The following is a 27,970-nucleotide window of genomic DNA, read 5'->3' as shown; positions in this document are numbered from 1 at the left end:
GTAAATATTTGTCGCCATTCCACGAGCGGACGCAATTTTGAAGCGTGACATGTTGGGCATCAATTTACTCGGCATAAAATTGGCTTTCACAGTATAAAAAAAAATTGGGCTAACTTTACTGTTGTCTTATTTTTTAATTTAAAAAAGTGTATTTTTTTACCTAAAAAGTGCGCTTGTAAGACCGCTGCGCAAATACGGTGGGACAAAAAGTATTGCAACGACCACCATTTTATTCTATAGGGTGTTAGCATAAAAAATATATATAATGTTTGGTGGTTCTAATTAGAGGGAAGGACATGGCAGTGATAACACAGGGGAAGCTCCATTAGCATTGCTGGTTGTCTTGTCATGCCAACGGCCACCACAAGATGGCGCCAGATAACAGAAGGAAGCATAGGCCTGCAGAAGGCCGCAAAACCACGGCCTCAATTACCAGCCGGCGCGGCCCGATGCTGTCGTGCGCCGGGAGGTGGGGCCGACGGAGACACAGGATGGGGTCCCCCGCCGTGTGATTGTGTCGGGCCGTCCGGTAATTGAATTCTGTACCACCATCCTGCCTATACATGGATACAAATTTGGCCGATCCATGCAGAACCAGTAGAATATCAATGTATGAGAATTTTAAGTATTCTTAAATTTGTTGTCGATTTTGTTCAATCTCGTTATTTGTTTTATTAAGGTTTTATTAAGGTTTTACAACGGATGATACATATACAAGGAATACAGAAAATACACAGGTGATACATTTTAAATAATCCACTAGTGGTAGAACATATATCTTTGGTATTTAATTATTGGTGATACAAAACAGAAGGGAAATGTGGAGATGGGCAGTACCTCTTAGGACACCTAGGTAATAGTTAGAAGGTAGGCAGGCCAACCAAATTGGTTAAAAACTGCCTACATTGGAAAATCATTGAAAAGTTAAGTGCGGCCATTAACCACTTCAATACCGGGCACTTTCGCCCCTTCCTGCCCAGAACAATTCTGAGCTTTCAGCGCTGTTACATTTTGAATGACAATTGCGCGGTCATGCAACACTGTACCCAAACTAAATTTTTATAATTTTCTTCCCACAAATAGAGCTTTCTTTTGGTGGTATTTGATCAAAATGTTGTTTTCTTCTTCACTGACGGGCACTGATGAGTCGGCACTGATGAGGCAGCACTGATGGGCACTGATGAGTTGGCACTGATAATGTGGTACTGATGGGCACTAATGAGGAGGCACTGAGAGGCAACTATGATATGCAGCATTGATGGGCACTGATAGGTGACACTGATATGCAGCACTGATTGGCACTGACAGGCGGCATTGATTGGCACTGACTGGCGGCATTGATGGGCACTGACAGGCAGCACTGATGGGCACTGACAGGCAGCACTGATGGGCACTGACAGGCAGCACTGATGGGCACTGATAGGCGGCACTGATTGGCACTAATAGGTGGCAATGATTGGCACTGACAGGTGGCATTGATGGACACTAATAGATGGTGTTAATGCTGGTCACTGATTGGCACTGATGGGCAGCACTGATTGGGCAGGTACTGACAGGTGAATATATGAATAGGTGATAGTGACCGCGCTGTATGGCTAAAAGGGTGAAAAGAGGGGCCCACCAGGTAGGCGGGGTAACCACTGTGAAAAAGTAAATGTATAGAGTGTTCCCAATAATATCAGTGTGGATAAGATATCAAACTCAAAAATCTTGAGACAAGGTGATAAACAAGTGAAACAAATAAGCGAAAAAATGGGTCCAGTGGGTCAGCGCCCAGGTGAAGATATAACATACAAATGAAAAATAAAAAATGAAAAATACAGTCTTTGTGAACGGTGATTGTATAGAAAGCCAGACTCCAGTGTTGGAAGGACAAACTTCGGTGCAAACATCCTGATGAAGTCACGTGGTGTGACAACACGCGTAAGGACAGGAAGCACTAGATCCTACACGCTCCGACGGCAGGGATACAAGCTCGCTGCTCGTTTGTGATTGGAACTGTCCGTGCATTGCAAATGTGAGTTTTTCTATGCTTTCATTACATTAAACTTTTTCTATGCGGAACTGTACTATGTGTCTCCTTCTCCTTTCTTCCATCCACATCCTCCGAGCAATTCACTTGTTAGTGCTTGGCGGACGAAAAGGTGAAAGCAATAGAAGAGAGAAATCCAGGATCACAGACAGGACCTTGCGAACTCGCTGTTCGTTGGAGATAAGCCCACTGTCCACGGCCTCCATGTGAGTGCATGTGCATGTGATCTATCATTTCCCAGAGTACCCCCACAGTATTATGCCATTTTGCTGTTTCTTTTATTATATATCATGTCCATCTGATGAGGAGCCCCCCTCCAGCTAAATACAAGCCTCGCTGTCATATTAAGGATACATCTAAGGTGTTCTAGGCTGTCCGTGCTATAGCCTTGAAGTGAGCATTTTGAGCCACTAGAGGTGTTTGCACCGCAGTTTGTCCTTCCAACACTGAAGTCTGGCTTTCTATACAATCACCGTTCACAAAGACTGTATTTTTCATTTGTATGTTATATCTTTACCTGGGCGCTGACCCACTGGACCCATTTTTTCGCTTATTTGTTTCACTTGTTTATCACCTTGTCTCAAGATTTTTGAGTTTGCTATCTTATCCACACTGATATTATTGGGAACACTCTATACATTTACTTTTTCACAGTGGTTATTGCCCCTAGTGGTTACCCCGCCTACCTGGTGGGCCCCTCTTTTCACCCTTTTAGCCATACAGCGCGGTCACTATCACCTATTCATATATATACCCATTTCTGGCAAGGACAGACGCCTGGTGACTGCAGCAGTGCCCCCTAGAGTTTTAGCACCGATAGCGCGAGAGCCCTTCATTTCATCTTTAGGTACTGACAGGTGTTAATGCTGGTCACTGTTTGGCACTGTGATGGATACTGATTGGCACTATGGTGGGCACTGATTTGCACTGTGGTGGGCACTAATTGGCACTTTATTGGGCACTGACAGGGGGTTATGATAGGGCAATGACTGGGCACCGATTGGCAGCTTATGGGTACATTTGATGGGGGCTGTGCTGATAATCAATGTGCTGATTGTCAGCACAGACCCCCTCTCTGACAGGGAGAGCCGCAGATTGGCTCTCCCTGTCAGTGCAAACCGCGGAATGCCATTAACCCACACTTACTGGTCCACATGATGATCAACTGTGATTAGCCACAGCTGATCATGTGGTAAGAAGCCTCTGTCAGAGGCTTCTTACCACGATCGGAGATGCGGCGTATCAGACTGACACGCAGCACTCGTGATCGCCGTGCTGCGTGCCCCCAATGGCGCGCGCCAGCATGTTATCCTGCAGGACGTCATATGACGCCCAGTCAGGATAACAGAAATACTTCCCAGCCGTCAATCTGCTATAGGCCTGCAGGAAGTGGTTAAAAGAAACAGCGTAGTTGAATATGCAAAACTAACTTCCAGCAGTGGACAGCGATGTGACAGGAAATATACCTTTTCAAGAGGACAATACAATGGAAAGAATATAACCAGGTTTTGAAGTGGTTGTAAACCCACTGTTACAACTTGCACCTACAGGTAAGCCTAGATTAAGGCTAAGGCCCCGTACTCACGACCAAACATGTCTGCTGAAACTGGTCCGCAGGCCAGTTTCAGCAGACATGTTTGGTCGTGTGTGGGCGCGAGCGGGCCGAATTCCAGCAAACATTTGCCCGCCGGGCCTTTTCCCAGCGGACAAATATTCCTGGACTTGTTTTAAAACAGTCCGCTGGAATCCTGCCCGCTCGGACATGTACGGTCGTCAGTACAGACCTACCGTACATGTCCAGGCGCCCGCCATCCCTCGCATGCGTCGAATGACTTCGACGCATGCGTGGAAGCATTTTAAAGGCGGGCCGCCCACGTCGCTGCGTCATTGTCGCGGCGACACCGCGTCATCGACGCGGCGACACCGCGGACACGCCCCGCGTATTGTTTACGCGCGGACTTCTGTACGATGGTGTGTACAACCATCGTACAGAAGCCCTCTGGCAGACATGTATGGTGAAAACGGTCCGACGGACCGCTTTCACCATACATGTTTGTTCGTGTGTACCCGGCCTTACCTGTCGGTGCAAGAAATATCTCCTTAGCCTACACGGTTAAGGAGATATTTTCACAAAAACGGGCACTGCTGTCTACGGCGCGCATGAGCGGTGCCATTTTTGTGAATCGCATTAACACAGTGCGTGGGGATCTGCCGGTCCTGCACGTATGCGCAGGAGTGACGTCATCGCCGCTCCGGCCAATCACAGCGGGGACATGGCAGCGGTGGTGGACGGGACCGAGGCGGACTTTGGGGGCTTCGATCTCAGGTAAGTGACACATAATGAACTAGAATGCTGTGCATACTAGCTCATTATGCCTTTCTCTTTCTGGTGTATTTTTAAAAAAAAATATCCAGGGGTTTACTTCCTCTTTAAATTGAGGACAGAGGAGTTGCAGTTACTCCATCATGACTGGTTGGAAGTTGGGGAATGTCCTCCAAGCCTGAAACACAGAAGAATAATGAAACCTTGTTGTAAATGTAATATTTAGGTCATTTAGAATGTTTCAGTTCAGGAAATCTAAACTTGGAACTTGGAGGCTGCAAACACAGACAATGTACTTCATATTCCCTATAGAATGTTTATAACTTTTCTAGCACTTTCAATGGCTGTTCAGCCTTTAAGGAAACCAAGGGTATATGTGCACTAAGAGGGAATTAGAAGGTGTTGCGCTGGTTTGCGGTACAAGAAGATCACACAGTCAACTGCAAGAAAACAAAAGCAGAACAAAGGATCAAATCACATCTATTATCCATGCAACTCCCGGAGGTCAGACATTGGAAGAAAACCATGTGTTATTCTGAGCATCTCAGCAGATGTTTCCCAAAATCTGCCATGTTTCTTGAATTTTAACAGACATTTCCATTAGCTTGAATGTAACCAAATAAAAGCAATCTTTTAAATGGAAAGAAAAAAAATCGTATATGTGTGCATTTGAGTATAACTGGTATTCATTAAAATGTATTGTGGTGGGCAAACTTTGCAGTAGGTTATACTCACCTGAAATATTGCTCCTATGAGATCCTTCGCTACGTGGCCAGCCCATTAAAGCCTGCACAATGGAGGCTTGGAAAGATTTTGAATTGAGGCTCCTGGAATTTACTAGGAACCAGAATTTCAGGTAAGTATAACTAAGCTGTTAACCCTTTATGTACACAAACAATATAATACTACGTATTTTAATGGAAACATGCATTATATGCAGCAGCACTGCTGCAATTCTGATCTTTAAATAGTGTCTGTATCATTTTCTGCAACACCCAGACAGGTATGCAACAGAGTTTATACTATGATAGTTCTACACAGAGGCAAAGTTCTTTCATTTCTATTTCAAGCAATGATTCAGCTTAACGATTTAAAAATATTTTAATGGAAATAAAAGAGAAACAAAGTAGGAAATATTTTTTGAAAATATTTTCCAAAACAGACATAAAAATCCTTTAATGGGTGCCTGGAGATGATTAGGAGAATGCTAGGTGGTTCATGGGTGGGTGTGGGGGTACTGGGTGTGGCTTGTGTGCTAGTGTAAGGTAAACCAGATTCCCAGCACCAGAAAGCCAGTGCAGGCTCATGCTCATATTTGTGTGCGTTATTCGCATGCTAATACTTCTAGGCAAAGATGTACTATTCACGTTCATCGTGCTCACATTCGTGCGCATTTGAATTAGCGTGCATACTTGGTGCCCAGTTGCCTATTTAACCTCTTATGGACCGCCCGCCGTTGTTATATGTCGCTAATTTGAAGAGGAATACTGCTGTTATGGTAGCAGCTAGATACCATAACCCCGGTATCCTCTTCAAGAGTGGGCGGTCCGCTTCAAGATAAAAGTGGTCTCTGCGGCGGATTCGCCGCAAGATCACTTTTATCAGCGGCGCTCTCTAGTGCCCCCCGCTGCTTACCGGAGCCTTCTGTAGTGGCAGAGGCGAACAGATGCTTTCCCTTCTGTGACATGGTCTTTTTGACCCCAAATCTCATATTTAAGAGAATAAAAGTGACCCACATTTAAAAAAAAACTGTGTCAATATAAAAATAAATAAATAAGAAAAATATTTTTTATTTAAAGAGCCCCATCCCGACGAGCTTGTGTGCAGAAGTGAATGCATACATGAGCAGCGCCCGCATATGAAAACAGTGTTCAAACCGAGGTATCGCCACGATTGTATCAATTTACTCGTGTAACATTATCTTTCAAATTATAAAAAAAAAAAAACGTTGGCAGGTACGTCTTCTTCAAGCTTCCAACATCGTCTTCAGGATACAGGACATCTTGTCTCTGGGTAATGTCACTGATGCCATCCGAGTATCTATCTTTGCACCTAAGTACACCAGAGATTGAGTAGGCACAATGTGACTCTTCTCTTGATTGATCAGCCAGCCAAAGCTCTCCAACGTCAACAAGGTTGTCTTCCAGAGTGCCAGGAGCGTGTCCTTGTCTTGGCTTAGAAGCAAAATGTCATCCAAATAGTGGTGTATATGGATTCCCTGCAATCGTAGGTGGTCCACCAGGATCTTCGTGAATACCCTGGGAGATGTGGTCAGTCCAAAGGGCAGGCATACAAACTGATGGTGAAGTTGTCCTACTGCAAACCGAAGAAACCTCTGGTAGAACGGGGCCACTGGAACATGGAAGTTTGCATCCCTGAGGTCCATTGACAGTAGTCAGTCTCCCATTTGAATGACCTTCAGGATTGTTTGGAGTGACTCCATCCTGAATCGATCCTTTTTGATTGACCTGTTTAGGTCCCTATGATCTAATACTGGCCTCCAAGTCCCCCACTTTTTCTGAACCAAGATCAGAGGTGAGTAGACCCTGGAAAAAACGCTCCTGTTAAGGAACTGCAACTATTGCTTCTTGCTCCAGGAGGGTATTTATGTATTTCCATAAGACATCCTGTTTTTCCTTTACTGAAGGCATCTTTGTTGAGACAAAGGCTCTGCTGGGCTGTTTAATAAATTTCCAGCCGTGCCCGTACCTGATGGTCGATATCACCCACAGCTCTCTTATCTTTTTTGCCCACACTTGACGGAACCTGAATAACCTAGCTCCTACCTGGCAAGTGAGCCATGAATAAGCACTAATCCAGTGTGAAACGCGTCGGCTGTTCCCTTGTTCCCATTGCTGTAAAACCTGTGATGTACTTGCTGTTCGTTTAATAAAGACAACCTCAACGGTTATTGGAGTGCGGCTATCCATCTTCTCTTCAATTCTTATACCTGGCAAGTGTGGAGAGGAGAGAGAGAGGAGAGAGACACAGCATGCCGCCCCTCTCCCCCCAAGCTGACTGTTTAGGGCAGCATGAAGCTGCCCCGAGGATCAACAGCGAGGCTCCCTGACAAGGTTGCCATTAGCAGCTTAGGAAGCATGGACTGCGTCCAGCAGCAGCCAATTTCAGACGGACAGCCAGCACTTTATACCAGATAGGAGGGGAGACACCATTAGTCCTGACCTAGGAGAAAGAAAAAGGAACGCTGAGGCTGAAATGAGTGAAAAATGTATAGTTAAGTCCTGAATAAGTAGGGGGTGGTAACAGCAATAAGAGAAAGTTGGAGCTGGATTGATGAAAAATACCGTTTGTCGATAGTTAAATGCATGCCCCATGCATCCATAGTTAAATTCAAGCTGTTACAAAAGCCAGAGGTGGTGCACCGAAGTACTAGTGATGTATTGCAATGAGTTTTTTTCATGATTCCATAATATTTTCCTCAAAATTGAGTGATTCCACATTTGTTTCCTCTGCTTGATCTGCAAAAACTGTTGCAATTTTTTTCAAGTGTTTCCCAGCCCCCGTTTTACTTACCTGAGCCCTGGAAAGTCCTGCGTCGAGAATGCGCTCTTCTTTTGCCCGGGGTTCTCGGCTCTTCGTTGAATAGATTGATAGGAGAGAAGCCATTGGCTCCTCCTGCTGTAAATCATATCCAATAATGCAGGCGCCAGGGGGCAGAGCCGAGTCCTGCACTGGGTGGCTATGGACGCCGAATGCAGGACACAGGAGTGCGCCTGCAAAGGTAACCCCCTTGGGAGAGCGCTTCCCAGAGAGAGTTTTCTGAAGTGGGGAGGAGCCAAGAGAGACATCGAGGGACCCCAGAAAACAGCGTTAGGGGCCACTCTGTGCAAAACTAGCTGCACGGTGGAGGTAAGTATGACATGTTTGTTATTTAAAAATAAATAACAATTTGAACCTTTAGTATCACTTTAAAGCCAGAATGTGCATGTTAAATGAAAACAGTTTTGAGGCATTTTCCAAAAGTGGGGTTGTATAAGTAAATTTTACTAACCATGGGTTAAGCCAGTCTCCCCATAATTTATAAACTTGACTGGACATCCCTGTTAAGTACATGTTAGTTTTTCTCCTGATTTAAAATGATTTTACTTAAGTGGTCATTGTGCAATCTGACGTTTTAGAGGCAATGTTGCCTTAATACAGGGGAACAATCCAGGTCCTGGGACATTGCATTCCTAGTGACTTCTCCAAGAGAATCTCTTGAAAGTCCAGACAAAAGAGTGGATAAGTCACGAACTCTGTCAAGAATGTATTGTTATCTGTTTTGCTAAAGAGGAGAGGTCCCCCTACTTCCAGTGAGGTGTCAGACAGAAGAGGAAGAGATGAAATTCTTCCACGATTTTTCGCTCAAAAAATCGAGCTTTAAGGAATAAAGAACATGTGCTGATGACAAAGGTTATTTACATGCTGTGAGGACGGCACCACCCATTGGTTCAGCGTCCACTATGTCTGTGTCCAATTACTGTAAGTTGTATGATTGGGATATATTGTTCTTCTCTGTGGAGTATATGAAAAATAGAGAAATAGCCAAGCAATTTCAGTTTCTGAAGCAAAAGGGGTAAAAAAAAAAAAGCCTGTAAATGTTAATGCTCTGGTCAATTACTCTTTGTTAAATTGTCCACCCTTTATAATGGGTTAAAGTTTTAAATGTTTATTGTATCACACGGAATCAAAGTCCCACTTTGTTAACATTTGCAGACAATGTTTGTACTAGCTGATATTAAAAATCAGTTTTGTAACCCTGGGTTTATAATGTTTATTACATTTTTCTTCTAAAAATACATTTTTAAAAACAACCAGTCTCCTATTACCACTTGGCTGTACTTCAATGCCTTCAGCATGGGAGATATTATCCTGGCATAATTAAATTATTTCTGTGTACGCATTAATAACCCAAGTTTAGAATTTAGATATCTAGTGACTATGACTTGTATGAGTATATCAAATCTATTTTAAACTAACTCATAGAAAATCAGATTGTGAAAACTGATTTATGGATGGATGGTTCCTGATTTAGAGCATAACAAATTTTATATTTCCCAGAGATTATTAAAGCCTGTATATTTTTTCCATAGATCGCACCCTGGTACCTATTCATTTTCTCCACAATTTTCACGTTATCTACTGTCTTTTGCTATAAAAATTAGGCAAACATATTTTAAAGATATTAGTATAAACCAAAAGAATTATAATTGCAATAGCATGGAAGTGTATACAAAAAATTATAGCTTAGATTTTATAGTTGGCAAATTTGAAAACAATAAAAAGGACATTTTGAAGGGAAGAGAAGCTAATAAATGGGTTTGGCTTGACTAAGCACTGACGCCAGTGTGAAACGTTGGCCATACTGATTTTTGTGGGCTTGCAGTGACTGTATGCACAGTTGAAAATAAAGACATCTCTTTTAAAGAAAATTTTGGAGTGCGGCTGTCCAGCTTTTGTTCTTTTGTTTTTTTGCTATTACCGCATTGCCAGCACCCTGGTGGTTCAACAACCCCTGATCATCACGAGGCTCACCTGGAGCGGTGAGAATTCTGTCGGTTTGGCTTAATAGCGTAGAGCTTTTAGTGTTGAACTACACTAAAGAAAAAATGGCAATAAAATATGTCACATCATTGGTGTCAGTGAGTAAAAAAAGTTCTGCCATTGCTGTCAGTAAGGCTACTTTCACATTGGGAGCTTTTAACCCCAAAGAAGAGGTTAACAAGCGGTTAAAAGTGCCCAAAAAGCGACGTTGGCGAAGCGGTTTTTCCAACTGCAAAAATTTGAGAGCTGGTTCTCAAATTTTCAGACGGGAAAAGTTCTTGTCGGAAATTCCGATAGTCTGTATGCAATTCCAACGCACAAAAATCCTACGCATGCTCGGAATCAATCCTACGCATGCTCGGAATCATTAAACTTTATTTTTCTCAACTCGTCGTTGTGTTGTACGTCACCTCGTTCTTGACGGTCGGAATTTCCAACAACATTTGTGTGACTGTTTGTATGCATCACAAGTTTAAGCCAACATTCCGTCAGAAAAAAAGTTTTCTTGTCGGAAATTCCGATCGTGTGTACGCGACATTAGTGTAAAAACAAAATTAGTGGGATAAAACAAACCTCATTGTTGGCGTTAATCAAAATTCCCTTGTTAAATTTCTATCCTATGTATTAATAATGGGGTTGTACATTTTTCTAATCAATGAAGCATTCTACCACATTTGTTTCAGTGAGTAAAAATTGTCACATTGTTGGTATCAGTGTGAATAAAAAAAGTGCCCTTTATTGGTGTCAGTGTGAGTAACATAAGGGCTCTTTCACACAGGTGGACCGATATGGTCCGCCTGCCAGTTTTTTAAGCGGACCTGAACGGGCGCTTCATGCTCCTCTATGGAGCCATGGATGTCAGTGGTGACATGACCGCTGACATCCGACCCGCTCCGATCCGCCAAAGTGTGACGGAGGAAAACCCTATTTTCCACCCATCTGGCAGATCGGATTGGGTGACAACGGACTCTACGGTCAGTCATCATCCTATCCACTATAGGGGAGGGCGGCGCTCTCACAGTGTGCAGAGACAGACCTGTCATCTGCCGGCTCAGCGGGGATCGACAGAGCAATCCCCACTGAGCAAACAGCGGCCAAAGCTCTCACTGCAGTTTTCCTGACGGGAAACCCTCTGGTGTGTACAGGGAAAAATTACCGAGCAGGTTCTCGGTTTTCCCCCCGGGGTTCCCGGCAGACTTTTTACCGCCGGGAATCCCGGACGTGTGTACAGGGCTTTAGGCTCTATAAGATGGGTCACAGTACGGAGCCACACTGGCACAGATGTAAAAGAGATCACAGTGATTTAGTTACCTTGCTTTGGCATTGCTCCAAGCTACACCACTACTGGACGAAAGTACTGTGTTCAGGGTGAATATTCAATTAGATCCTAAATCCTGCCTTTTAAGTGTCCTTGAGGAGGTTGTACAGGAAGAGTGCATTAGGATAGACATAAGGCGTACCCTCTTCCATGCCCAAAAACTTGGTAGGAAATTCATTACTTCTGGAGAGTCATATTTATTAACACTGGGGTTGCTCCAGTAGATTAAAAAATCTGTGGGGTGCGTGGTTAGATACCCCTGGACTCAGCCCTAGTGAGCATATATATCAGTGGCTCTTTCTGTGCCCAGGTAGGCTGTAGGGTATGTCTCTTATAATAGCTTATAATAACCTCTGAGATACTACCTTTTTCTGTGAGTGTAATGTTGTTTTACTGTGCAGATGTTGCGCTGGAGATGGGTCAGTTGGCATTTACTTTGCCTATATTTTATTTCATATTTGACTATACTTATATGTTGTGTGCAAGTTGCTTTGTACTGTTTTGTCCTGGAATGTCAAACTGTTTATTCCTAATAAACACTTTTCTAAAAAATATATAATTATCCCAGAAATACTGTATAAAGGGAAACTTTCAGATGAACTCTTTCAATCAGATACTCTATCGGAAATCAGGTGATGCTTACCAACTGTAACAAAACACAAAGAGAGGGAGCACCAGCCTTGCACGTTATCAAAAACCAATTTATCCAAATAAAAATGATTAAATATGTTGCATTAAATAAATCTGGTAAAATTATAATAACAACTCATTGCGCTTAAACATAACTTGCACATCATATGGGAGAGTTCCTGTTGAATTAGTCATGTGCATGTTTATATTTACTTTTGTGAGTAAGTTTGATCTTTTTTATTTCAATAAAGAGGATTTTGGTAATGCACAAAGCTGGTGTGTCATATCATTGGTGACAGTGGGATAAAATAAGCCACTTCATTGGTGTAAGTAGTATTAGCCATTATCAATGTAATTGTGTCAAGGTCCCCATGGTGGAATTTCTATCATATATATTTTTAAAGGGGGCTGCAACTTTCTGTATTCAATGGATCATTCTTCCACCAGTTTCCTGTAGGTGCTCAATGCATAGAACCGGGGACATATCTCAGTGATCATCCCTGATCAACTGCTCGCAGCACATGCAATCTCAATCCTTCTTTCTGTGTAGTGTAAGAAAGATTCCCTTCCATCAATATAGAAGGAAAACACGTCATCCTTCAGATTCTTCCTTATGGAGTTCTTCGCTGCAACTTTGACAAGTCCCCAGCCAACATTGTTCATGTTCATTGTTCAGTCCCCCAAGGGTCACCATTGTCACCCGTACTATTCAATATTTATCTCCGCCCGCTCCTCAAAATTATCAGTAACCAGGAGTTACTATACCATTCCTACGCCGACAACACCCAACTTTATTTTCGTATCAGCAGCAAAAAAGGATCATTCTCTTGGGCTAGAAAAATGCCTCACTTTGATAGAGAACTGGTGATGATGGAGACTTACCTCAAACTTAATAGATCAAAAACAGAACTTCTTATGCTCCACGGAAACTGAAAGAGACTAGCTACGGTGACATGGACCCCCCCCCGCCTATTCTGGGACAAACCATTACCCCTAGCACTAAAGTCAAAAGCCTAGGAGTCACCTTTGACTCCGACATGACAATGGATGCACAAATAGGTTCAGTAGTAAGCGGATCTCACCATCTGCTGCGCCTGCTACGTAGACTCGTTCCCTTCATCCCAAAAGAAGACACAGCAGTAGTGGTGGGAACAATAATCAACTCCAGGCTTGATTATGCAAATGCCATACCTTGGTCTCCCAAAATACCAGGTTGCCCATCTACAAGTCGTCCAGAATACGGCGGCACGACTTGTAACAGGAAAAAAAACCTGGGAATCAATCTCTCCTGGCAGCCCGTGAAGAACCAGATCACATTTTAGGGCCTTGCACAAGGAATCGCTCCCCAATATTTGTGTGAGAAAAAAAAATACCACAACCCCAATCGCGTTCTAAGATCAACTAACCAAAATCTACTTCACATTCCCAAGGCCGCTACAAGACAAAAGGAGAACGAAGATTTGCAATCCAAGGACCCCGACTGTGGAATATAATATCCGAACGGAAATGAATCACCAGGGCCATCAGAAAAAAACTCAAAACCCACCTATTCTGAAGGCCAAATTAGAAGAAATGGATACCAAGCGCCTTGAGGCGATTCAGTTCGCATTTGTAGCGCTATACAAGGTTCTTCATTCATTCATTCAGCAGTGCCCACTCAACACTGATCCTTTGTATGATACATCAGTTTCTGTACCCTCTGGGTGCTGTTTTCGGTTCGAGTGCCTCTCACATTTGTCAGTTTCCATTCTTCACAATGTTCCTTTTTTCTGTAATTTCTGTTGTTACACTGTAAGGAACTTTGTGTTCATTTTCTTATTTTTTATTTTTTTTTGCAAATTGTAAAGACACATTTGTTTTTGTTTAATATGAAATTATTCTATTTTTAAACTTCAAAATAACTCAGTCATTAGGCCAACTGTGTCATTAGATATGGCTACTGAATGAGGAAGTACTTCCTTTTTCAGAATCTTTTTCCTAAGGTCATTATTGATGGTGTGTGACTAAAGCTGGCAATATACATCTCAAATTATGCCAGACTTCAATGAGCTGATTCTAGCCGATATGATACCTCGAAAAAATAATACTGAGAAATCGATGGAGCCAAGCAGAAAAAAAAATCAGCTAAAAAATGTCACTGCAGCCAATCAGCTTCAATCAATGGTGCCAGCTGTCATAATACAATACTGTAGCTGGAGATTCATCCACCCACACCGTTTAGCATGGATGGTAGAATCTATTGATTTCTCTCGTTTGGTGCAGCTTAATGGTCAGCCTAAAACTCTATGAGTATCACTTGTCATTTGACCCAGATTTTCTAGTACTGTTTTTCTTTTATTTTTTTCTAAAGATTGACATACCAAAATGCGAAATAAGTGAAGGGTGGTTGTTTCTTGGTATGCCAGGAGCTATTATTTGAAGAGTCTAGTCAAAAGCAATCTCTTAGTCATCATTGGTAAAGAGTCCAGCCAAAACAGTTCTTTTTTTAGTTTGTATAGAGTAGTAAAGGGTTAGGATCCCTGTAGCAATAAGAAGTGATTCTAACCTTTTTCACTCTATCCAAATCATAAAAGAACAGTTTTGGCCATACTGTATTTTTAGCAGAACACCAACATAGTCAATTGTTGTCAGCTGATGCAAACTGAAGTCATTAAAGTGGAGTTCCACCCAAAAGTGGAACTTCCGCTCATCGAATTCTTGACCTCCACCGGTGCCACAATTGCATGCGCAGCAGATTTCCCGGCGTGAAGCCAAAAGGCTACACTGCCGGGTACTATTACCCACAGTGGCAGCGGCATCACCCGACAGCTGATGGAAACATCATCTGTGGGTGCCGACATCGTTGGACTCCAGGACAAGTAGGTGTCCATTTATTAAAAGCCAGCAGCTGCAGTATGTATAGCTGCTGTTTTTTTATTATTATTTTTGGGGCGGAACACCACTTTAAAATCATGCCACTGCCTTTACATATTATTAAAGGAGAAGTATAGCCAAATCTTTTTTAGCTATACTACTATAGATCACAGGAGGGAAATTCTGCATTCCTGTAACCCGTTTTAAGCCAACAGGGGGCTTCACAGAGCCAGTGCAGGCTCTGAAAATATCCCAACCATATGGTCCTGATCCACCCAGAACCCTGGACTGGTTTGGCACCTGGCTCAGCTTCTCAGTGAAATGCCAAGAGCCTGAGCCAGCCCCTTTCTCCCCCTACACAGCTCAGCGCTCCAGTGAGTCCTGGAGGGGAGAGCAGAGAGCTGCTGAAGACTGACTGTCTCTGCTCAAAGCGGAGGGGGAGAACTGAGCAATCAGCAGTGTTTGATCGCTCAGTTCTCATTGCAGAATCAGCTGGGGACAGATGCAGCATTGGATCAATGCTGCATCTACCTAGGTGAGTATAATGTTTGTTTATTTTAAGTCGCGCTTCTCTTTTAAAAGCTCATAGCTGGTAGAAGTATGTATGGTATCTGGTATCTAAAAATCCAGGACTACTATTTGATATTGTGGGGCTCCATGCAGCCTACCTAACAACCCCCTTTCCCTATCTTTCCCTATCTAAAGCCTTGTATATAGACAAATGTGGTCCACCGTCAGCACCTGACCCAAAACATCCCCTTGGGTCTCTTCTCTAATCGCTCTACCCCACACGTATCTGAGCATCCATCCTTATTCTATGACAACCATATTCCTAGCTTTAAGCAAGACAGAGCTGGGTAGCTACTTTGAGCATAGGCCGGGGGGCATGGGCGTGGCCGCCCAATCCATCATTCCAAAATTAATGATTACTTTCAATTATGCAGATATAACTCAAAGTATCAGCTGGAGGAGTGGCCACAAATTGCTCCTTCCAACTTTTTAGCTCTGCTACTGCTCATGAGTTGTTGGTGTTTTCTGCTTCTCATCACCCACTGAGCCACAATAGCTCCGGCCCACCAAAGACTGGCAGACACAAAAGCAAAGAAGAGAAAGAGAAGTTCAGCCTTTAGTAAGCCTGTTGTACGCTGATTGGTTTTTATGCAGAGTTGCACCATATTTTGCACTCTCCAGTTTCAGTAAATCAACTCTACTATGTGAAACATAATGGGCAAACACAATGCCCCGTACACACGATCCGAAAATCAGACGAAAAATACTGATTTTGAATCGATCGTATGATCATCTGATCGTTAGTACATAGCCTTTAAAAGCTGATTGTGAATTTTATATCCAGTCACCCTATATAATATTTCAAATTACCTATCAACTGCATCTTCATAGATGTCTGAGACCCAAAACACATCCTTAACCTCCCTGGCGGTATGATTATTTCAGAAAAAAAGGTGCTGAACGCGGTACCATTATTTGCAAGGAAATTTGGCGTTTTATAATGTAGGCCTGTAATTCTTAGGAATAACTCATTTAAATCTGACCAAACAAGAGTCTAGTAGGCATCCCGGGTATGAATTTTTTTTTAAAACAAAATTATAAATTATAATATAATAAATAATTATAAATAATTATAACAAATAATAATATAATTATAATAAAAATGATTCAATAATGTAATCAACTCAAAATCACTGAAATTTGCTCAGTTGCAGAATTGTCGCTGTCATTACTTTTATTTTTTTATAACGAATTTCCCCACAAATCGCTATCGCTCAATTCTGCAAGTGATTATAATTTATTATCGCTGTTTTCTAGATGCTCTAAAACCATTTTTGACATAAAGGGACACTTTTGGTTGCTATGGACAATCTACAGTTTGCAGGCAGAAAGAACAGTTTTTATTATATAAAAGTACATGTAGGGCACAGGGCAGACCACTAGGGACAAGGGGGATGTGTATTTTTTACATACAGTACTGTAATCTATAAGATTACAGTATACTGTATGTATTGTGTTTGTTTACATTTTTGAATTTGGCGCCGTTCTCCGCTCCCGTGTGTCGTAACGTCGCAGGGAACGGAGATCGGTGGCACAGGAGGACACTGTGTGAATCGAGCGAGGTCCCGCTCGCTCACACAGCACGGTGGCATCGCTGGATCCAGGGACAAGGTAAGTAAACCAAGCCTGTGGATTCAGCGAGGCGAGCCCGAGTCTGACTCGGGGTTACCGATCGTAGCCAAAAAATTTCACCCCGAGCCAGACTCGGGAATACCGCCAGGTCAAAGCTGAGCTAGTAAGATTTTATCTTTCACCCTTGGAATCACCGTTTTAACTTCATTGAGATTAAAAATGGTAATGGAATCCTTTACAAATTAGCTTGACTTGCTTTTAATCCAGCTTCCAGATGTGCTGTACTTCCAAAATAAACCCTTAACTTAAAATGGTTGCATACTTCTGGCATGAAATATGAACAAAGCACATCCCATTATAGTATAGCATTTCTGTCTTCTCCCTTGTCTCTCTGCTATATGTGTGAATCACTTCTGACAAGTTTTCCTGATACTAAAATAGGTAAAAAGGTGACAGGGAAGGGGGAGGGTGCTCCCGCACACAGCCTCAGCTCTGTTCCTGTGTGCTGTGTAAAATGGGGGGGGGGGGGTTGTCCCTTCCCTCCAATCAGCTCTCAGCTCTCCTCACTGAGCTCTGCAGAGTATAACTTCAGCTCCCCACCCCCTTCTTTCTGAAAGCCCAGACATGCTGTAAAAATTCTGCATTTTGAAGGGATGTAGAGAAGAGAAGAGGGCAGATAAACGGGTACAACTTATGTAGGAGGAGTCCTTTCTTCCCTGTGTATCAACTGAGGCCAGTCACTTTACTGGGTATAGGTTTTAGGGTTTAACAACTACTTTAAGACCAATTAATTTCTTGTTCATGCCTCATAATCTCTTTCTTTTCGCTACAGCAATATCTCCTTGTCTAGTTTTGAGTTAGAAGGAATTTGATTGTAGAGGGTTAAATTACTAAAGGCAAATAGGCTGTTCACTTTGTAAGATCAATTTCTGCTGACATATATCACCCAATCACGTGCAGGCAAAAATGCAATTTTTGTTACTTTCCTTGCATGTGATTGGGTATTCTTTGCAAAGTGAAATTTTACCATATTCAATAAGCACTGGGGAAAGTTCTTTTGTACGGTCCAACTTCCTTTACAAAGTAAACATCAAGAGCCTTTAGTAAGCATAAATACAACCTTAGTAAATCAAGCCCTATGATTCCTACAATATAGCATGCATGCTTACAGAAAGGCTTTCTATCCAATCACTGTGCTGCCTCTATCTGGCTTTCCTTCCACCTGAAAGAACATTTGTGACCACACTTTGCCTTCAAAACCATCCACAATTCATCTCCCACCTATATTTTTTTTATCTCATCTCATACACACAAATCTTTGATCCTCTTCCACTGACCTGCTAAATACGTCATCCCATGCATGGAATATTTTTTGAGTAGTCCTCAGTTTCTTAAGAGTGGTAACACTCCCTTATAGTTATGCATGTATGCAGTGAACAAAGAGAATATTGTGCCTTACCTCGCTTGGACAATCCATATTTTAACAACATACACAGCCGAAATCCAATAAATAACACATTACAAGAGACTGACTTGACACCAAGATGTTACCAAAGACACCTTCATGTGAGGCACACTGCCATATGAAAAACGAAGAAACACTCACATTAGAAATACACACTGGGATTAATTTACTAAAGAAATAGAGCATGTTCACGTTTAAAGGTGAAAGTTTATTTAGCTTAGTAAATGAGGTAAGGCTAAGTAAAAAAATCACTTTACAACAAAAACACAAATTATGTGTGAGGAAAATTAAAATAACAGGATTTATTTTCTTGCACATGACTGGATGATTGGAGAACTCACTTTTACCTCAATCGCTAAGTATATTAAAAATTCACCTTGCAAGGTGACGGTAAAGAACATACACTACAACACTGTATCTTGGCCTAGGCCAGTGTTTCTCAATTCCAGTCCTCAGGCCCCCCCAACAGGTCAGGTTTTCAGGATTTCCCTCAGATGAAAAGGCTGTGGTGATTACTAAGGCAGTGAAACTGATCAAATCACCTGTGCAAAATAATGGAAATCCTGAAAACCTGACCTGTTGGGGGGGCCTGAGGACTGGAATTGAGAAACACTGGCCTAGGCCAACAAGGCCCAGGCCTAGGACAGCACTTTGCAGGGGGGCAGCATGAAAAGAGTCCCCGCCGGCTTGCACTACACTTTTAGTGCAGCGCCAGTCTTGTGAGGTGGACTGGGCCACAAGACAAATCAGTCTGGTGCCCCCATAAAGCGGCCGCACTGCTGCCTGTATGAAAGGGATGGTGCATACACAAGGGACACTGACATGGTCACCTATACCTGTCAAGTGGGTAGTAGGACTCTCCTGCAATCCTTTGCTTGTGTCAGTTGTACATATTAGGGAATCTTAATTTTATTTCTGTTGATTGCTGATGAGAAAAATAAACAGATGGATTTATTTGTTTCTGCCCACCAATCCTTCCTTTGCTCACTGCCTGGACCACATACCTTCCTCACTGTGCTATATGTTTTCTGCTGTACCATTGGCATGGTTATATCCTCTTAGTCCTCCATAAATGTATCAGAAATTTGTGCTTAAAATAGAACTATAGTCAACACTTGTTTTTCCATTTTGGATAGAGTAAGGAATGGTTATAGCCATATTTGCCATCTGTTCATTTCACTTTATTTCCTGCCCCATAGCCAAACAGGAAGTGAGAGGAATCCTCTGCAGATTAAGGGAAAGCCCCCCCAAGGTCTGAAGAACTAGTGTCCCCACTGGAAAATTTCAGGGCATGTCTTAAAAAGGAAGGGGTGTGACCTTGACAGGAAGGGGTGGATCATATTTAATTAGGGGTTGCACGAGTTTAGTCAGGCCTAGGGCAGCACAAAACCTAAATACTCCACTGATACACTCCATTAATAAACAAACCCCACTTCTATGCGGATAGACCTGTGTTAGAAAGTGTCATATTATCAAGGCTTGGAGTCTCTCACCTGGAAGTGCACACACAAAGATGGCTCCAGCAGAGCTCCATCGGATTCTGCGAGGAAAAGGAGCCACCCTAACACCAGAAACCAATTTCGCAACTTTATGATTCAGCAGGAATGAAGATCTTTTGAGCATCCAAAAACAGCGAAACTGTAAGTATTGCCATCTGCTATAAGTACACTAGTTCACCTCTTGGTATAAAGTCCTCTGATTGCTAATAACATGGCATTCTGGAAACAATTAGTCTTCATTCACACTAATGCAACTTGCCATACAACTTTGGATATCAAAGTTGCACGACTAGTCATTCCCAATGTTTTCTAATGATAACAATTTATATATGCACAGCTTAAAGTTGCAGCAACTTCAAAGTAGTTCATACACTACTTTAGCCAGACTTTCATGCAAATTGTGGGCCATAGACTTCAATGCTAACCCTCAGAAGTTGCATGAAAGTCATACCTGAATGTTATACAACTTGTGTGCAACATTTGTCCATTATCACTGGTCAAAGCCAAAGTCATGCCCAAGTTGCACCCATCCAAAGTTGTGTCAAAGTTGCATCAAAGTTAAAACAGAGTTGCTCTCCAAAGTCAGCGCAGCTTTGGAGTCATACAAGTGTGAATGAAGCCTTAATGTTGAGCTTGTGATTCTGCAAGCCAGAGATTCCAAGTTATGCCTGTTACAGTCTTTGTACAATTTTGCAGTCAAAATATCACATCCTAGGCATTTCTTCTGCTGTCTACAGAAAGCTCTAAATTTAGGATAAAGAATTCTCAGAGAAGAATGTACAGCACAAAATCACTGGTAAGAGATTGCTATCGCACCCAAAGCACACATAAAATCCCTGTTTGATTTAGTTTAAAGAGATCATAGAATCATACAGAAAATAGAGTGGCAAACTTATGCCTCGTACACACGATCGAAATTTCCAATGGAAGAAGTCAGATGGACATTTTTCATCGGATATTCCGACCATATGTGTGCCCCATTTGACTTTTTTTTCCGTCTGAGTTTAGAAAGAGAACATTCCAGTTGTCTGTGTGGAACTCCGACGGAGAAAAAAACATGCATGCTCAGAATCAAGTCGACACATACTCCGAAGCATTGATTTTTCTCGGCTTGTCGTAGTGTTGTACGTCACCGCGTTTTGGACGGTCGGAATTTGGTGTGACAGTGTGTATGCAAGACAGCTTGAACGGAGTTTATCCCAACGGAAATTCTGATCGTGTGTACGGGGCATTAGTGGCTAAATTGGCTTGATTCACATTCATTGATAAGCAAAAGCAGTTAAATTAATGATTTGTTCGGATTTACAGTTTTTTTCTTCCTAGGCTTTAGCCAAACACTGATAGACAACAATGCTAACCAACATAAAAACTGAACCTACCTTGCTGGTTTGTGTGTAGCACTACCCCTGAAGGAGCTGCTGGTTTAGATTTGGGCCTGCTGTTACCTTACTGTTCCATGCACTCATCTCAGAGGTTCTCCTCTGAGATGAGTGCATGCAAGAGTTATCCATAAGAAATGTCTGCACCAACATGAAGTCTCTTTCAAGGGTTTTATTGAACAAAAGTTCTCCAACAGAGGGGTAGAGGGATGGGGAGACTCAGGTACCTTTGCTTTGCAGGTCACGGGTACAACTTAGATCAGAGGATTAATTTGGTTCCACGCTGGATTTCAGCAACCACCAGATAGGCCTACTCTCACTGGCCTAAAAGCTGGTGCGAAGCTCACTAAAGTCTCTGCCACAGACTTGACAAGTTTGTTGGGCCGTCCCACGATCTTCTGCTACAAGATCATGCAACTACTCACGCACTTTGTAGAAATTTCGATATAGTACACGACTCACGGTGCCAAGAATCTTTCAGCCAATCCGGCAGCACAGTGAGGTAAAACTGACAGGATAAGTCCTTCAAATGAATCCCAGTTGTTCAGCTCCCTTGGCGTAGGTGAGACAGTGAAGGACCCTCCCTGGACTAGTAGGCCCCAGCAACCTCCGGGCCTTCTCTCAGTTACGGAGCCTCAGGCCAGCCGGCCCCGAGACCATAAGATAGCTCATGCATCAGCTGAAGCCAGGAGGGCCATCAGGTCAGGATCGGAAGACCCTGCCAAACCGGTGTCCATTCCTTAACCTCCCTGGCGGTATGATTCTTTCAGAAAAAAGGTGCTGAAAGCGGTACCATTATTTGCAAGGAAATTTGGCGTTTTATACTGTAGGTCTGTAATTTTTAGGAATAACTCACTTAAATCTGACCAAACAAGAGACTAGTAGGCATCCCGGGTATGACATTTTTTTAAAAACAAAATATAAGATTATAATATAATAAATAATTATAACAAGTAATAATATAATTATAATAAAAATTATTCAATAATGTAATCAGATCAAAATCACTGAAATTTGCTCAGTTGCAGAATTGTTGCTGTCATTATTTTTTTTTTTTTATGACAAATTTCCCCACAAATTGCTATCGCACAATTCTGCAAGTGATTATAATTTATTATCGCTGTTTTCTAGCTGCTCTAAAACCATTTTTGACATAAAGGGACACTTTTGGTTGCTATGGACAATCTACAGTTTGCAGGGAGAAAGAAAGTTTTTTATTATATAAAAGAACATGTAGGGCACTGGGCAGACCACTAGGGACAAGGGGGGTGTGTATTTTTTACATACAGTACTGTAATCTATAAGATTACAGTATATTGTATGTATAGTGTTTGTTTAAATTTTTGAATTTGGCGCCGTTCTCCGCTCCCGTGCGTCGTAACGTCGCAGGGAACGGAGATTGGCGGCACAGGAGGACACTGTGTGAATCGAGCGAGCACCCGCTCGCTCACACAGCGCGGTGGCATCGCTGGATCCAGGGACAATGTAAGTAACTTTGTCTGCTGCTGCAGCGAGGCAAGCCCGAGTCTGACTCGGGGTTACCGCTTTTGGTAAGAAAATTTCACCCCGAGTCAGACTCGGGAATACCGCCAGGGGGGTTAAGTACCCTCCCCCAGAATGCACAGCAGTTGACCACGCCCCCTGGGCTGCTTCTGGAAAGAGATACCCAATGCATCCAGTCTTGACCTGCGGTGACAGAGACACCTACCGTCAAGGGGAAAATCATGAAACCCAGCTGAACTGAAACAGAACCGACAATTTAACATAATCATTCTGAGCCAAACTACCGCTCAGACAATTATAATTTACACATAGCGCCTACTTAATGGGAGCACGGCGCTACATGTGAATCCCACAGTCTTAAAAAAGCCACTAGATAGCCACAGTGTCTTTTAGTTAGAGGAAATATATTCAATTTATTACAAATGTCTGATTCTATTTATAATCCTCTCCAAACTGGTATAACTCCATTTATGTAAGTGATCCAGGCATGTTTTCTTGGCGAACAAGTTAGTAAATAATTGCAGGCAATCTGTATTTAGGGACACTATATCGGGTCTCGGACAGTCAAGGATTGTTTCTCTGTGGTTTAAAGTACGTCATTGTAGTCTCTAGTGGTACAGTGATAGGTCTTCTCGGGGATGGGAAACTGTAAACATTCAACTGTCTGTAATGTATTACAGCACACTATATTAAGACAAGAAACACAAACAATAAATGATGGGTCAACATTACCAAAATTCCTGCTTTATACACACGAGGCTATAAATCAGCTTTTTTGGAGAGGAAAAAAACTACTAAAGTAAAATAAAAAGTGATCTCTGGGAGAGTACGTAATGACGAAAGTGCTATGAAATTACAACTACACAGGGAAACCAAAATATCTTTGTAATATTATATTTATTTGGTAATGAATGGCTCACAAATTGTGTTTATCTAGTACTCCTGGCTGGTCACTAAAGTAAAATGTTAGTCACTTTCGGCCAACATTACAAATGGCTTACTAGACAGTGAATATGTATATACACTATACTGAGGATTACAATAGCTGCAAAACAAGCAGCTCTTTGTAGAGTAAAATACTGCATGAGAAGTGAATCGTATAGAGAAAAAGTAAGGACGTGCACATTCAGACCTAATGCACACTGGGAATTTTCTCAGCTCTCCTGAATGCGTGTTCACACGCATCAAGTGCTTGGGCGTTATCTAATTTCATTGGCCAGAATAAACACGCCTAGCATTACCATGCATTTAGACACGTTTACATGCGTTTAGTTTTTTTCTGACAAAGCGCTGCTGCTCCTGATCATGCTGGGAGTAGTTTTTTTTTCTGCCTCTAAAAGCCTGTAAACACCTATGTGTGCATGGGCATATCGGCTAACATTGAAAGATATTTAGAGGCAGAAAAAATAGTCAAATGCTCCTAAAAGTGGCATTTTTAATTGCCCAATGTGCATAAGGCCTCAGAGTTGTAAGGTATACCTGGAAGTCAGTGTATAATATTCAATATTTTATTTGCTTAGTGGTTTCCGTAATTGCATTTCCTATACAGTAAATATTAATATACCCTATTTTCCGGCGTATAAGACGACTTTTTACACTGGAATTACACCGGAATTACACAGCCAAAATCCGGGGGTCGTCTTATACGCCGGGTATAGCAGCTGCTCGATCGATATCAGCTGCCGAGTGCTCTGTACGGCTGCATGTATTCTGTATATGCGCCGCTTAGCCAATCCTGATGCACTCTGTTGATGACAGAGTATGATAAGCCTGCATTTATGTAGCCTGCCTCGGATGGCAGAGGTGTTATCCAATCAGAGCAGGCTTAGCATGCTCTGTCATCAACACAGTGCATCGGGATTGCTGAAGCGGCGCATATACAAACTACATACAGGCCGTACAGGAGCACACCGCGGGCTGCGGCTTCTTCATTTAATTAAAACTCATTACTTCCACACAAGGGGGTCGTCTAATACGGTGAGTAGACCACAAAACCACCGTTTTAAGCAGCATATTAGGGGGTCGTCGTATATGCCGAGTCGTCTTATACACCGGCAAATACGGTACTTTGTGTCAGACAGTGGAGTTAATTTACTGACAATTTGTTGTAGCACTTTACATACTGTACATTCACATTGATTTAAAAAAATATAGGTTCACTCTGTGTTAACTGTGAATGGCCAGCCATGTGCAATGGAAAAAAATAAACACTTGCACGTAATTGGATGATTGAAAAGAGAATGGTTGTATATAGTGTCATATTTTATCATTTTAGAGCAATGCTATTTTTTCAAAATGGAACATTTAATAAGTAATGAAATAATGAAGATCCTGGCTAAACTACATAATTAATTTAAACAAATGAACATAACTTATTTTTTGACAATTTAGTCATTAAATATTTGTTGAATATAAATATCATACTTAAGTTAAACTGATTTGCCATATTTCTGTTTTTATCAACCATATTTATAGACAAAAGCGTGATTTGGTTACAGCTTCTTTTCTATGTAACTTAAATCACAAGTGTCTGTAATTCTTAATAAACTTTTTATTTATAATTCACTAAAACTTTTCTTTTTTAAAATAAGGATTGTCAAAAACAATAAAATGGTTGATTGAAGAAAACAAAGCTTCATCTTATTCACCAAGCTAAGTGAACATTGTTCTTTTAGTAAATCAGTCTCATGACATTTATCAATCTTACTACACAACAAAAGATTTACTAAACAAGTAGCTTTCCCTCCAAAATAAAGCAGTATTAATGTCTCCCAGCTGGCCGTAAGAATATATGCGTTTTCTCTGCAAGTGGGCCTTAATGTCGAGAGGGCGCATATGTAAACATGTTACTATGTTTACACCCGACACTGTAGCTGGCAGGTACAAGAAGGTTCCTGATGCACACTTGTGATCATGAGCTTTCTGATCATTTAATCGCTGTGACTGCCAATCACACCAGTCACATGATCGAAATACCCTCCTCATCTGCCTCCCGACATTTGGAACCTCTTAAAGGGTCGGGAGGCACTTGTAGCAAGGGGTTAAACCCCAAAAATGTGATATTGCCATGTACAAATTCTTATGCCGCGTACACATGACTGTTTTTCATGACGAGAAAAATGCCATTTTTTAAATTGGTCATTAACAACGATCATGTGTAGGCTCCAGAGCATTTTTCTCGATGAGAAAAATGGGCATTAAAAATTTAGAACCTGCTCTATTTTTTTTTTTTTCGTTTTTTATCACGTCGTCGTTTTTCTCGTCGTGAAAAACTGTCGGGTGTAGGCTTTAACGACGGGGAAAAAAACTTGCATGCTCAGAAGCAAGTTATGAGAAGGGAAAATTGCATAATCAGCCCAAAGGGTGGCGCCATTCGAATGGAACTTTCCCTTTATAGTGCCATCGTACGTATTGTACGTCACCGCGCTTTGCGTGAGCATTTTTTTTCATGATCGTTTGTATGCAAGGCAGGCTTGACAAGAATCACGTCAAGAAAAATTTTGTTTTTTTCCATGACATTAAAAACAGTTGTGGTGGCTGGATTGATTTCCTTTTTTAGGTTTTGTATCCTTTATTTTTACCTGGTGATCCAGCCAGTAAGTCTTTTTTTAAGTTTTATTATCAGATCAAGCTGTCCAGCAAACTTGTCAGTTAGAGGGATAAGACAAACCATTTACTAATGACAGGATTGTTTACAATGTTCAGCTTTTATTTACTTATATGAAATATTTATCCCAAAAGTGTTAGCTGGAGTTTTGCTTTAATTTGTCAGTTAATTCCACCTAAATTTTAAGTTATTGCCCTGCTTAGTTTTATATCATTAGCAAACACTGAGATTGAACTATTAATTCTAACTTCTATATCACTTATGAACAAGTTAATAAGTAGACTTGCTCCCTGGACAAGCCCCGATGTACCCCACTCATAACGTTTGGCCATTCAGATAATATGCCATTATTTACACGTTTCTGAATGCTTAGTAAAGTTGTCTCTTTTGAAATTTTGTGCTTTTATCCTTTCCTTATGTCTCCCTTTCCTATACTTTTTGGCAAATGTAATTACTGTATGATCATTGTTAACTAAATTATTCCTTTCTTCCACATACGTAATCAGCCCTTTGTTTTTTTAAATTATGAAAAAAAATATGTAATAAAAAGTGTAAAAATAAAATAAATTAAGTAAAATAAAAAATTAAATAATAATTTTTTTTTTTTAAACACCCATGTCCCCGGTAGCTCGCGTTTAGAAGCGAACACACACGTAAGTCCCGCCCACATATGTAAACTCTGTTCAAACCACACATGTGAGGTATCGCCGCGTGCGTTTGAGCGCCAGCAACAATTCTAGCACTAGACCTCCTCTGTAACTCTGTAAATATTTTTAAGTACTGAAGTTTGGCGCCATTCCATGAGTGTGCGCAATTTTAAAGCGTGACATGTTAGGTATCTATTTACTTGGCGTAACCTTATCTTTCACATTATACAAAAAAATTGGGCTAACTTTACTGTTTTGTTATTTTTTAATTCAGGAAACCATTTTTTTTCCCCAAAAAAAGGCGTTTGAAAAATTATTGCGCAAATACCGTGCAAGATAAAAAGTTGCAATGACCGCCATTTTATTCCCTAGGGTGTCTGCTAAAAAAATATATATAGTGTTTGGGGGTTCTGAGTAATTTTTTAGCAAAAAAATTATGATTTTTGCATGTAGGAGAGAAGTGCCAAAATAGGCCCGGTATGGAAGTGGTTAAAAAAAATGAACCTTAGCTTAGGGGGTCTATAGCATACTGTATACCCACAATTCATTTACTGTTTGTTTCATCCCTTTTGAAACTCCAGGCACGACTCCAATTTATTAGTTAATGTTTGGAGTTTGTTATAGACCACCCAATGTTAACAAGGAGGTGTAGATTCAGCTCCTTGCACAGATGGAAAGGGCTGCAAGGGCTGGGATGGTGATAATAATGGGGGGTTTTAACTGCCCAGAAATTTAAAGAGTAATGGCACTGCTGGGACAGTTAAAGGACAAAAATTTGCAAACCTATTGCAGGACAATTTTGTGGTCCAGTTTATTGAGGCCCCAACTAGGATTGATGCTCTGTTGGACCTGATAATCTCAACCCATGCAGAGCTTATTACTAATGTTCAGATAAAGGAACACCTGGGTAGCAGTGATCATATAACATAATTTCATTTGATGTTAGCTGTAAGTAATAAATACATACGGGAAAGATAAAAACACTTAATTTCAAGAGAGCAAATGTTCCAAGGATGAGGGCTGCTCTC

This window comes from Rana temporaria, chromosome 1 (assembly GCF_905171775.1).
Source record: "Rana temporaria chromosome 1, aRanTem1.1, whole genome shotgun sequence".
NCBI classification, from domain to species: Eukaryota; Metazoa; Chordata; class Amphibia; order Anura; family Ranidae; genus Rana; species Rana temporaria.
The sequence above is the reverse complement of the archived record's forward strand: the minus strand, read 5'-3'. Positions refer to the sequence as shown.